Source organism: Tupaia chinensis, unplaced genomic scaffold, assembly GCF_000334495.1.
Source record: "Tupaia chinensis unplaced genomic scaffold, TupChi_1.0 Scaffold142961_1, whole genome shotgun sequence".
Classification (NCBI taxonomy): Eukaryota; Metazoa; Chordata; class Mammalia; order Scandentia; family Tupaiidae; genus Tupaia; species Tupaia belangeri.
Window position 1 is genome coordinate 86,098 of NW_006202806.1, and position 13,180 is coordinate 99,277.

Sequence of the window (13,180 nt, forward strand, 5' to 3'; positions counted from 1 at the left end):
GGAGGGAATTTGAATGATTAATGTTTCAGTGTTTTTTTCTGAGGTAAATTAAAAGCTTGAGAAAGAAATAGTGATAAGTATTACACAACGTTGTGAATGTGACTGATGACACTGAATCATATACTAAAAATTAAAAATGGCAAATTTATGTTTATATATTTTATCACAATAAAAATAAAATGCATGAAAAAATCTGCACAATTGAGTGGAAGAGTTCACAACCTCTTTATTGCAAAGATGAGCTTCATCTCAATTTTTCCTTCTACTTGCCTGATATTCTGAGTTGCTTTTTAAATAAGTTGTATTCATTAAACAATCATGAATAATTCACCTATTTTTATTAAGATTTGAGATTGTTCAACTGATTTTCTATAGAAAGTAAGAGACCAATACATCCTCTTTGGTTTCCTATAATCCCAGCTAAAATGCTTCACCTTTCCATTTACCCATGTGACCATTTTATGAAAAATAGATGATTAGTTTTTGACTTGAGGTTATTTCGTCCTTCTAAGGTCCCTAGGCATACAGGAATAAAAGGATCTAAGTTTAGAAACCACTGATACATAGTGGGAACACTTGACTCTGAGTCAGAAAGTACACATTCAATTCCATGCTCCATCACGAAAAAAGGGATTAATTTATCTATTAAATATAGTATCCATTTTGATTTACAATGGAATATACAACCATATGCTGTGTTAAACACACCAATCAAAGCGATCCATAATGGCTAAAATAAGTGGATGTGCCAAGGTGTACCATGCAAAGGAAACAAAAACTCAAGTATTTAATACCTAATATCAAATAAAGTATCATTTTGCCCACATACAATATACTTGGGAACAAATGACTTTTTTTTTTTTTTTTTTTTTTTTTTTTATTTTTTTGCTATAGGGTGTGTGTGCTCCCAAAGAGAAACAGGGGGAAAATGATAAATCATCCCCCCACCCCAGGTGTGATGGCCATGCCACAGTCCCTTCTCCATTCTTTTTTTTTTGGAGAGGTTTTTGCTATAGAGTGTGTGCACTCGCCAGAAAGAGAGGGACAGAGAGACAGAAAGCGAGAAATCACCCCCCCAGGGGGGATGGTCACGCCGCAATCCCTTCACTTCCATTCTCGTCTCGGGATCTTGGGCACGCACGCACACTCCCCCGGCGTGAGTTTAAGCCACCGGGTCCAGGACTAGAACTGCAGTCGACTGCATGGGAGTCCAGCGACATAGCCATTACACTAATTGCTGGTCCTCCCTTCTCCAGTCTGTTCTCAGGATTTGGGGCAATCATGCACACGTACCCAGCATGATTTTCAAGTTGCTAGGTCTGGGATTCAAACCATGGTTGACCATGTGGGAGTCCAGCGCCTTAACCACTATGCAGCCTATTGGCCCAAGAATGGCATTTTTAATGATAAAGTCAAAATTGTAATGTGTAATATAAATAACAAAATGACAGCAACTATAGAAAATGCAAAGGGAAAGTAAAAGATAAATAGAAACTCTAATATCAGGTTACACTAATACTTGGAAAAGGCTATAGCTATAGCAGATGAAGCACAGAATCATTAAGGTAGATACAGAGCAAACTTTTCATTCTATAAAGAATACAACTTAAGTCACATGGAATATTCACACTAGTTTAGCACCATTTAAAGGTTTTGAATAATATACTGATGATGTAATTACAATAGTTATATTTTAATGTTACATATATTTATGTGTGTGTGTGTCTCTCTCTCTATATATATATATTTTAAGAGACATGTTCACTATAGGGCATGTGTGCTCAACAGAGAGACAGAAAGTAAGAAATAATGACCCCCCTCAACACACCGGGAGGTGACCATGCAACAATCTCTTCTCCTCCATTCTCCTCTTGGGATTTTGGCTACATACCTGGCGTGAGTTTTAAACTGCCGGGTCCAGGACTTGAATTGTGGTCGACAATGTGGGAGTCCAGAGACTTAATCATTAAGCCATCTGCTGGTCCCTCATGTCATGTTTTTTAAAAGAATTGTATTCCATTATAATGAATGCTGTAAACATGCTGGTCTTGTAAACTGGTGGCTTCAGTAAAGGGACGAGGGCTCTAGCACTTATTATATAAATGTCCCAAAGATAGTCCATGTATATTGGCTATATGTTACTTCTTCGCAGTAATCCAGAAATTATCTCAGAAGACCACTGGCACCAGGCTTAAATGTTTACACATCTGATTGTTTTTAAATAGCCCAGATACACATATTTTTAGTCGCCAAGAGCCTTTCTGCTTTGCATGCCCACGCAACATTGAATCCAGCATCTGGCAAACTGTAGAGAAAATGGAGTCATGATGGTTTAGTCTGGATCCCTCACTTCTTATCATATTTGAAGGTCACAGGATAAACAACTTTTGTTATTAGTTGTAGTGTGCTTGAGTGCTTGTTATGTAATTATGTCTTTGCTGTTTTACACCATTGCATGCAATGTCCATGTTCATGCACAGCAGTTTGTTTTTAGCAATGAGACACTATAGTCTGTAGCCCTTAGAAAGGGAGTACCTGTTCAACTAGCTAGCTAGTTCTGCTCAGCTTGGCCTTGGTCCAGCTAGCTAGCCCTGCTCAGCCCTGGTGACTGACCTTGGTTCAGCTTGGCCTTGATTTGGCTCAGCTCAGTTCCATATACTGTGAGCTCCAAGAGGAAGCAAGCACTCCATAAGTGTTCTCCATGTGTTACAAACTCCAAGAGGGAGGAAATGCTTTGCAAGCACTGCAATGGGCTTTGTGAGCCCACCTGGAACTCAGCCAATAAACAACATGACATCAGTGCCTCACATCTTTTTCCAACTCTGTGTTTCTGTTCGACCTATCCTCTAGAGGAAGAACTTAACAAATCATATACATAGAAAAGATTAGTTTTGTAAGTATAAAACACCCCAAGCTACTGCTGTCCTTTGCAGTTCTTTGACCCAGATACTCCCCACCATGCTGCTGAGCAACTTCACCTAGATGTGTAAGCCCCTTCTTTGATTCTTCTTTCCCTGGGATGTCCCTTGAACTTTTTCACTTTTAGGTAGTTTTGCTACTCTGTTGCCTCCAGAAGGTCTAATGCTTTGAGGTATTACCCCTTGAAATACAGCCCATCAAAGTGTTGCTCAGATAAATCTCATAGTATGCTATCATCACCTTGTGATATCATTTCCCTAGATCAACCCTGGCATTTCCCAAACTCAATATAACTTGTAAAGAGTATAACTAAAAATATAGATTGCTTTTGACCTGGTGTGATGTAAAGCTATTTTATAAGATTGTGATTTGTGGCTAGATGGGGGTGCAGCAATGAAACACACACTCTATGAAACTTACCCTTGTGAGAAGTTTTCAGATTCACATTTGGAATTTGGAGACCTCCCCGAGTATGGAAGGCATGCATTTGCCCATGATCTGGGGCTGGTTAATGCTAGGAGTGAATCACAACATCAAAACCCTATTGGGGGCACTGTCCCTTTCTCTCTCTCTTCTCACTCATGGAAGAAATGAATAAACAAACAAACAAACAAAAAAACAAAGAAAAGGATCATGGCTTAAACCAATACTTCCCAAAATATGGCCCCTATTCCTTTGAAGTTGTAGTGGGGGCTATTATATGCCATCCAGATAACCCCTCAGGATTGAAGCCCAACTAGTGAAAGTATTGTCAGCTAAGAGCATGTAGCTGTCAGCCCTTTTGGAGATTTTGATTGAAGAGAACAGCCTTGCCCAAGGTCTGAACCTTTTTCCCACAGACAGAATATATTCAATTACATTGATGTAGAGATATAAAATCTTGATCCCTACACCTCAATTTAGGACTACTGTCAAGAGCCATTGTATCTTTAGAGCTTGACATAGGGTCAGCTAAGACCTTTGTTGTGATTGAACCATAGTCTCTGCTTAATCCTGCTTCATTCTCTTCCCCTATAGGCATTGCTCCTGAAAGCTCTCTATTAAACTTTTGGAAACTAATCTCCTTTTCAGTGTCTGTTCCCCAACATGCAATAGTGTTAAGACAATTCTGAGTCATATATAGAAAATATTTACTCTGATGACTGCAGTAGAAAAAAGAATTTGAAAGACACTGCCCTAAAGAAACTCACATGTGTATACCTTCATTATAGTGCTGTTTGTAATGGAAAAGTATAAATGCTTATCCATAATGTAATGGAAAAAAAGGTTGTATTTATCCATTCAGTGGAATACTATCCTGCAGTTAAAATAATCAAAATCTGTATCAACCCTGAGAAATCTCAAAATCATGGTATTAAAGATATGGGTAGCATTTTCTAATAAGTTCTAAAGGTGCATACATACATGGTAAAATTCTAAGCCATTCATGAGGAAAAGCCATCCCAACACACAAAGGTTACATTTACATCTGAAAAAGAAGGCCAGGAGGAGAGTGGGATGGAGTATGTACCTAGGAGGGAAGGTGTCTTTTGCTTTACCTGTAACATTTTCCCATATTTGAAGCAAATATGGAAAAATGTGGACACCTGTATAATGTGAGTATGGGGTCCATAGATGGCTGTTATTTAATTTACTATGTGCTTCAAAATGTTCATAAGCAAAGCTTCAAACGTTAAAATGATCACAATAAAAATACCTTTGGAGCATCCTCCTCCCTGCTGAGGCTCCTGTACTACATGTCCGGGTGAAAGGCCAGTGTGTACAAGCTGCTTGGAAGGGAATGCTTACTGGCACTGAAGCTCGGGGAAGGGAGACAGAATGTAAATTTATATCACACACCCCGACAAAATCAATAGAAGTCATCTTCCGATTCAGACTCTAGATGTGCACAGAACCATCCAGACCTACAGAGAGCTTGACACAGAGCAGGGACTCAGGGGGTGATTTAGGGTCTGAATTATTCAGTGTCTGTCTCATGTCCCCATCACTTTGGGCTTAAACAAACAAAAAAACAAAGAAAAGGATCATGGCTTAAACCAATACTTCCCAAAATATGGCCCCTATTCCTTTGAAGTTGTAGTGGGGGCTATTATATGCCATCCAGATAACCCCTCAGGATTGAAGCCCAACTAGTGAAAGTATTGTCAGCTAAGAGCATGTAGCTGTCAGCCCTTTTGGAGATTTTGATTGAAGAGAACAGCCTTGCCCAAGGTCTGAACCTTTTTCCCACAGACAGAATATATTCAATTACATTGATGTAGAGATATAAAATCTTGATCCCTACACCTCAATTTAGGACTACTGTCAAGAGCCATTGTATCTTTAGAGCTTGACATAGGGTCAGCTAAGACCTTTGTTGTGATTGAACCATAGTCTCTGCTTAATCCTGCTTCATTCTCTTCCCCTATAGGCATTGCTCCTGAAAGCTCTCTATTAAACTTTTGGAAACTAATCTCCTTTTCAGTGTCTGTTCCCCAACATGCAATAGTGTTAAGACAATTCTGAGTCATATATAGAAAATATTTACTCTGATGACTGCAGTAGAAAAAAGAATTTGAAAGACACTGCCCTAAAGAAACTCACATGTGTATACCTTCATTATAGTGCTGTTTGTAATGGAAAAGTATAAATGCTTATCCATAATGTAATGGAAAAAAAGGTTGTATTTATCCATTCAGTGGAATACTATCCTGCAGTTAAAATAATAAAAATCTGTATCAACCCTGAGAAATCTCAAAATCATGGTATTAAAGATATGGGTAGCATTTTCAAAAAAAAAAAAAAGAAAGAAAAAAAAGAAAATATTTAAAAATTTTACTTTATTGTTTATTTATCAATGTTTTACAGTTATAGTTTATTTATAACAATACTATTTAATGGGAAGACGCCAGGTCCTAAAACTAGACTGCCTGCATTCAAACCCAGATCCAACATTTAATATCTGATTACCTTGAACAAATTCATGCAGTATGTGATAATTAAATCAAGAATAATATCATATTCACTTTCAACAAAGGACATCACATTATGATGTGTGCCATTAGCTTTATAAAATTGTCAATTTCTGTTTTTTTAATTTAATGATTGCATATTGTCCCACATCTCATTTGTCCTATCTACTAGCATTCCTATGTCTGTTAAATGCCTTTTTCCTGATCCTCTTTTATCTTCCCATCCCCTCTTCAGTCTCTGTTATCAACAGTTATCCTTTCTACTTCTATGTTTTCAAATCTTTCAGTTTCTGCCATAGAATGCAGATATTTGGCATATTTTGGGTGAGGACATGTAGTGTTTGGCTTTCATAGTCTGATTTATTTCACTTAACTACATCATCTAGGTTTAATACTTTATATAAAATAACACTATCTCATTGTTCTTTATGGCTGAGTAGTATTTCATTGTGTATGTGTACCACATTTTTAAATCCAGTCATTAGATATTGAACACTTAAGTTGATTCCATGTCTTAGCTATTTTTAATAATACTACAATAAATATGAATGTACAAGTGTCTTTCATTGAGTGATTTCCTGTCCTTTGGGTAAGGAGTGGGATTACTTGACCATATGCCAGTTCTACCTGTAAATTTTTCAAGAACTTCCACATAATTTTTTACAGTGACTGTATTAATTTACATTAAGATAGCTACTTTATATGTATCACTTAATGATTTATTAATTTATATAATGTGAAGTATATAATCTAGTAATATTTTACATTTAAGATAGCACCCAATTTAAAATCAAATACGATGATTTTGTGTGCGTGTGTGTGTGTTCGTCTGTATCAACACATACATGAAGAAATGAATAAGAGATTGTAGTGTGACTACACTCCACTTAGGAGTGCTTTTTCCTTATCCTCTCTCTCTTTTTTTAAGTGGTTTTTGCTATAGGGCACGTGCACTCGCTGGAAAGACAGAGAGAGACAGAGAGACAGAAAGCGAGAAATCACCCCCCAAGGGGATGGCCACACCACAATCCCTTCTCTTCCATTCTCCTCTCAGGATCCTGGATATGCACACACACACGCTCAGCGTGAGTTTAAGCTACCAGGTCCGGGACTCGAACCATGGTTGACTACATGGGAGTCTAACGACATAGCCATTACACTAACTGATGGTCCCTCCTCTCTCTTTCTTTCTTGTGAGTGCACAGTCCTCTCACAACAGGGAAAATATATATCTTGGGACAAATGATAATGGACACTAAGCATATTAAAAAATGGTATGTAGTAAAAACAATTCTAAGGTAGACGTCTATACCAATAAATCTCTACATTAATAAAGAAGATCTGAAACAATAAGTTAACAGTACAACTCAAGGAACTAGAAAAGGGAACATTTAAGTCCAAAATTCCTATAAGAAAAGAAATAATAAATTTTAGAGTAGAAATAAGTAAGACACTAGAAAAACAATAGAAACCATCAATAAAACTAAGAATTGATATCTAAAAATACACACAAAATTGACAAACCTTTACTTATAGTAAGAAAGAGAAAACACCCAAATAACTAAATCAGAAATGAAGACATCACAACCAATATCACAGAAATACAAAGGACAGTAAAAGATTATATGCCGATAAATTGGTTAGCCTAAAAAAATCAGTTATATTCTTATAAATATAGGACCTGCCAAGATGGAATCATAAATAAATAGAAAAATCTGAGCAGACCAATAAGAAGTTAAGAGATTAACTCAGTAATTAAAAAAACAAAACCAGGGACCAGGAGTTAGCATAATGGCTATGTCGCTGAACTCCCATGTAGTTGACCACGATTCAAGTCCCAGACCCGGTGGTTTAAACTCAGGCGGGGCGTGTGTGCTTGCGTGCCGAAGATCCCGAGAGGAGAAAGGAAGAGAAGGGATTGCGGCGTGGCCATCCCCCTGGGGGGTGATTTCTCGCTTTCTGTCTCTCTGTCTCTGTCTTTCTGGCGAACGCATGCGCCCTATAGCAAAAAAAAAAAACCTCTCCAGAAAAACGACAAAAACAAAAAAAACAAACAACAACAAAAAAACATGGGACTGGCAGGTGACATGGTAGTTAAGGGAACTGCATTCCCACATGGCAGACCATAGTTCGAGTCTTGGACCTGGTGGCTTACTTTCTCACTTTCCCTCTCTTACTCTGTCCCTCTCTGGTCAAATTGAAATAAATAAAGTTAAGCAAAATAATTCTTCAAATCACTGGTTATCCATTTTATATATATTAAAAATAAGAACGAAAACAAAACAAAAAATAAAATCAAGAAACAGGTACCAGCAGATGGCGTAATGGTTATGTTGCTGGACTCCCTTGCAGTCGACTGTGGTTTGAGTCCTAGACCTGGCAGCTTGAAACTCATGCCGGGAGTGTGTGCATGCATGCACAAAATCCTAAGAGGAGAATGGAGGAGAAGGGATTGCAGCATGGCCACCCCCCCAGGGGGAGGGGTTCTCACTTTCTGTCTCTATGTCTTTCCTGTGAGCACATGTGCCCTATAGCAAAAACCTCTCAAACAACAACAATAAAAAAATCTTTCCATCAAAAAAAGCACAGAAACTGGTGGCTTCACTGGTGAATTCTGCCTAACATTTAAAGAAGAATTAATGCCCATCCTCACATTCTTCAAAAAGTTAAGAGGCAGACTGCTTTCAAACTCATTTTACAAGGCCAGAATTGCCTTGATATTAAAGCTGAACAAGGGCACTACAAGAATAATTTTTTGTTAAATATAGGCCTAGTGTTATACAGAATATGTCCAGAATGTACCTTGCATCATTTACTTTATACCTTTTCAATAGCAAATCTTTGTTTCCACCTCTCTTTAGCCCCTGGCAACTACTATTGCATCTGTGAATTTGACTACCTCATAGGAGTGGGATCATGTATTTCTTCTTTCATGACTAGCTTATTTCACTTAGCGTAATATTTTCAAGGTTCTTCCACACTATTTCATAGGGCAGTATTTCCTTATTTTTTAATACTGAAAAATATTCTAGCGTATGTATTTGCCAAATTTCTTTATCTTTTCCTAAATCAGTGAGCACTTAGGTTGTTCCCACATCATGGCTATTGTGAATAATGTAGGAATAAACATGGAAGTGCAAATATAACTTTGGTATTATTTTTTTAAGGAATTATTTATTATTATTATTATTATTATTATTATTATTTAATTTGACCAGAGAGATGCAGAGTAAAAGAGAGATAGGAGGGAAAGTGAGAAAGCAAACCACGAGGTCCAGTGCTTCAATCACCACTCCACCTGCTGACTCCCTTGATATTCTTATTTCATTCCTTCTACATGTGTTCACAGACATGAGAGTACTGCGTCATATGGTAGGTTCTAATTTTAATGATTCAAGGAACCTCCATACTGTTTTCATAGCAGCCATACCATTTTCCCACTAATAGTGTAAAAGTATCCTAATTTCTCTAGATTCTTGAGAACCCGTGTTACTTTTTCCCTTTTGAAGTATTAGACATCTTAACAAGAGTAAGATGATAGCTCATTATGGTTTTGATTTTAATTTCTCTGATAATTAAGGATGTTGAGCATCTTTTCATTCATTTGTTTGCCATTCGTATGTCTTTTTTTTTTTTTTTTAAGAGGTTTTTGCTATAAGGCACGTGAGTTCGCCAGAAAAACAGAGAAGAGACAGAGAAACAGAAAGTGAGAAATCACCCCCCAAGGGAGTAAGATGATAGCTCATTATGGTTTTGATTTTAATTTCTCTGATAATTAAGGATGTTGAGCATCTTTTCATTCATTTGTTTGCCATTCGTATGTCTTTTTTTTTTTTTTTTAAGAGGTTTTTGCTATAAGGCACGTGAGTTCGCCAGAAAAACAGAGAAGAGACAGAGAAACAGAAAGTGAGAAATCACCCCCCAAGGGGAATGGCCATGCCGCAATCCCTTCTCCTCTGTCCTCCTCTCGGGATCTTGGGAACACATGCACACGTGCCCGGCGTGAGTTTTAAGCCACCGGGTCCGGAATGTGAACCGTGGTCGACTTACATGGGAGTCTAGTGATATAGCCATTATACTAACTGCTGGTCCCGGTATGTCCTTTATGATGGATATTTTGTTCAAATCTTTTGCACATTTTTAATTGGGTCATTTGTTTTTTCATTATTGAGATGTAAGCTCTTATATGTTTTGGATTTAAACCCTTTATGAAATACTGTTTGAAAATATTTTTCCCACTCTATGGTTGCATTTTCACTATGTTGATTATTTTCTTTGCTGTCAGAAGTTTTGTAGTAGACATTATAACTGATACCACAGAAATAAAAAGGATCATAAGGGACTATGAACAATTATACACTAACAAATTGAATAACCTAGAATACATTAGTAAATTTCTCAATACACACAACCTGCCAAGAATGAATCATGAAGAAACAGAAAACCTGACCTGATGACTAAGGAGTAAAAAGATTGAAACAATAATGAAAAGTAAAAACAAAAGACTTGTCCTCTAAAAAAGAGAAGTCAGAAAAGTCCAAGACCATATGGCTTCTAGTGAATTCTGCCAAACATTTAAAAAGAAATGCCAGTACTTCTATTTTTTTTTTTTTTTTTTTAAGAGAGATTTTTGTTATAGCGCGTGCGTGCTCACCAGACAGAGAGAGACGGAGAGATAGAAAGCGAGAAATCACCCCCCAGGGGGGATGGCCATGCCGCAATCCCGTCTCCTCCATTCTCCTCTCGAGATCTTGGGCACGCATGCACATGCGCCCGGCGGCAGTACTTCTTAAACTCTTCCAGCAAACTAAAGAAAAGTGGACAATTCCAAAACCATTTTGTGAAGCCGGTATTACCATGATACCAGAGCTGAGGAGACACTCCCTAATAAACATAGATGCAAAAATCCTAAACAAAATAGTAGCAAACTGAATTCTATAGCACATTAATAGAGTATACACCATGAATAAATGGGATTTATCCCTGGGATGCATTGGTGGGTCAACATATGCAAATTAATTGTGATGCATCACATGAACATAAAAATCAAATGATCACCTCACTAAATCCAAAAAAAGTATTTGAAAAAGTTTAGTACCATTTAATTATAGAACCTCTGAACAAATTAGGTATAAAAGGAATTTATCTCAACATAACAAAGGTCATATATGACAAGCCTGCAGCTAACATGCTAAAGTGAAAAATTATAAGCTATTTTTTTAAAGCTCATAAATGATGCTAGAATGCTCATTCTATCAAGGCCTAATCACCATAGAACTCGAAGTTTTAAAAAGAGAAATTAGGCAAGAAAAAGAAATAAAAGGCATTCAAATGGGAAAGGAAGAATAAAACTATTCCTATGCTAAACTATTATCTTACTTTACTTCTCAATATCATTTAACAGAATTGCCTTTTCTCCCCTTTCAAAATGTTATTTATTTTTTATTTTTAAAAATTTTTTGGAGAGCTTTAGGGTGCGTGCAATGCAGAAAGACAGAGAGAGAGAGAGAGAGACAGAAAGTGAGAAATCATCCCCTAGGGGGGATGGCCACGCTGCAATCCCTTCTCCTTCATTCTCCTCTTGGGATCTTGGGCATGCACACACACGTGCCAGGCCTCAGTTTAAGCCACTGGGTCTGGGACTCAAACCGCAGTCGACTACATGGGAGTCCAGTGACATAGCCATTACACCAACTGCTGGTCCCCAAATAATTTTATTTTTTAATTTTTATTATTTATGCATATAGAATTTTTATTCCAATTTGCTTTGCATTCCAAAGAAATTATCAAATATATTTATTCTTTACATTTAAAAAGGTGACTTAAAATGGTAATATGAATTATAAAATGCATTCAATTTGAAGGTCAAAATTGGACTAGTTGCTTGGAGTAACAAAATCACTATTTTCCACCTCCACACCAAGGATAACCTTCTAATTAGTGATTGGTGTTGTAACAAGACAGCACTGAGACTAGAGTAAACAGAAACGCAGAAGAGCTTCTCTAGCATCTAGCACCAGACCAGGAACATTTCTAGGCCTTCTCATAGTGGCGAACAGCTACCACTTCATCAAAAGAAAGGGTCATAACCATTTTGCCATCCTTTATTTCTCTTACAAACTTTGTCTCTTTGCCATCCCACTTCTGTAGCTTGTCTTCATCCAGGCTAACAACAGACTTAGTTTCTGTCATCTGTAGTGGTTTCATCAAACTCTTCTCCCAGATGGAAACTTATCTCTGTGTTCTTGAATGTGCTTTGAGTTCTGATCACTACTTTGTCTTGTTCCTGGCTGATAATCACTGTGGGTTTGGTCACATTTCCCACCTGCTAAGCAGCAAAGCCCACACCAAGAACCTTCATGTACTCATCAAAGTTCTGACCATCCATCATCTTCCAAGTAGCATAGAAAGCCTCTACCACTTTTGCCCTTTACCCCTCTAGTTTTGAAACAGACAAAAGAATCGGAGCAAAAATCTTTTGGTCTTATTGCCACTGCAATTCAGAAGACCCCTTTGTCCATATACAAATTTTTAAAAATAATTATTTTATTTAACTTTATTTATTATTATTATTTTCCAGCTTGATCACACACAGAGAGAGAATTAGAAAGCAAGCCTCCAAGTCCAGGACTTGAACTGTGGTCAGACATGTGGCAGTCTAACACCTTTAACCACCTTGCCACCTGCCGCCTCCTGACTATATACAAATAATTTTAAAAGTTTGTCATTTCACCATTTCTTAATAGTTTTCATAGCATCTCTCTACTTAAGAGAACAATCTAAATGATATTCATAGTGATGAAAATGAGATACTGAAAGATCTCCAAAATGTTCAAAAATATTATCTACCCTTCCTTTTTATTTTCCAAACACCGCCACCACCAGGTTGATCTCATATAAGCAAACTCTCTCGTGAGTTTGTTCATTTGTTTATTTAGACAAATTGTGTGCCGAGATCTATACTCAGAAATGACAGACTTTACTGTGTGTAAGATGATGAGATTGCCTTTGAAAAATCATATTTTACTTACAAGACAAATCATAACACTTCCTACATGACTTAATTAAATTCTTTTAACTCTCCTTTATAGAGTGTAATCTCTTTGATTTACAATTTTCAATGACTCTTCAATGCCTTTCAAATAGCGTTTTAGGACCCCCATATTGTCCCTTTGCTTATTCATTCAATTATTCAAACACTTGAGTGCCTACTAACATCTTTCCTCACCTTATATGGAATCAAAGTTATTCTCATCCCTATTTTTCTATTTAAAATGCTGCAAAGAATACAGGCATATATATTATTAGTG

The 13,180-nt window shown here is 37.1% G+C and overlaps 1 pseudogene; it reads right to left on the reverse strand.

Annotated features, from left to right (window-relative positions):
• Positions 1 to 11,903: 11,903 nt before the first annotated feature.
• Positions 11,904 to 13,180, reverse strand: part of LOC102484286 (fatty acid-binding protein, brain pseudogene) — a 42,004-nt pseudogene continuing 40,727 nt past the window's right edge.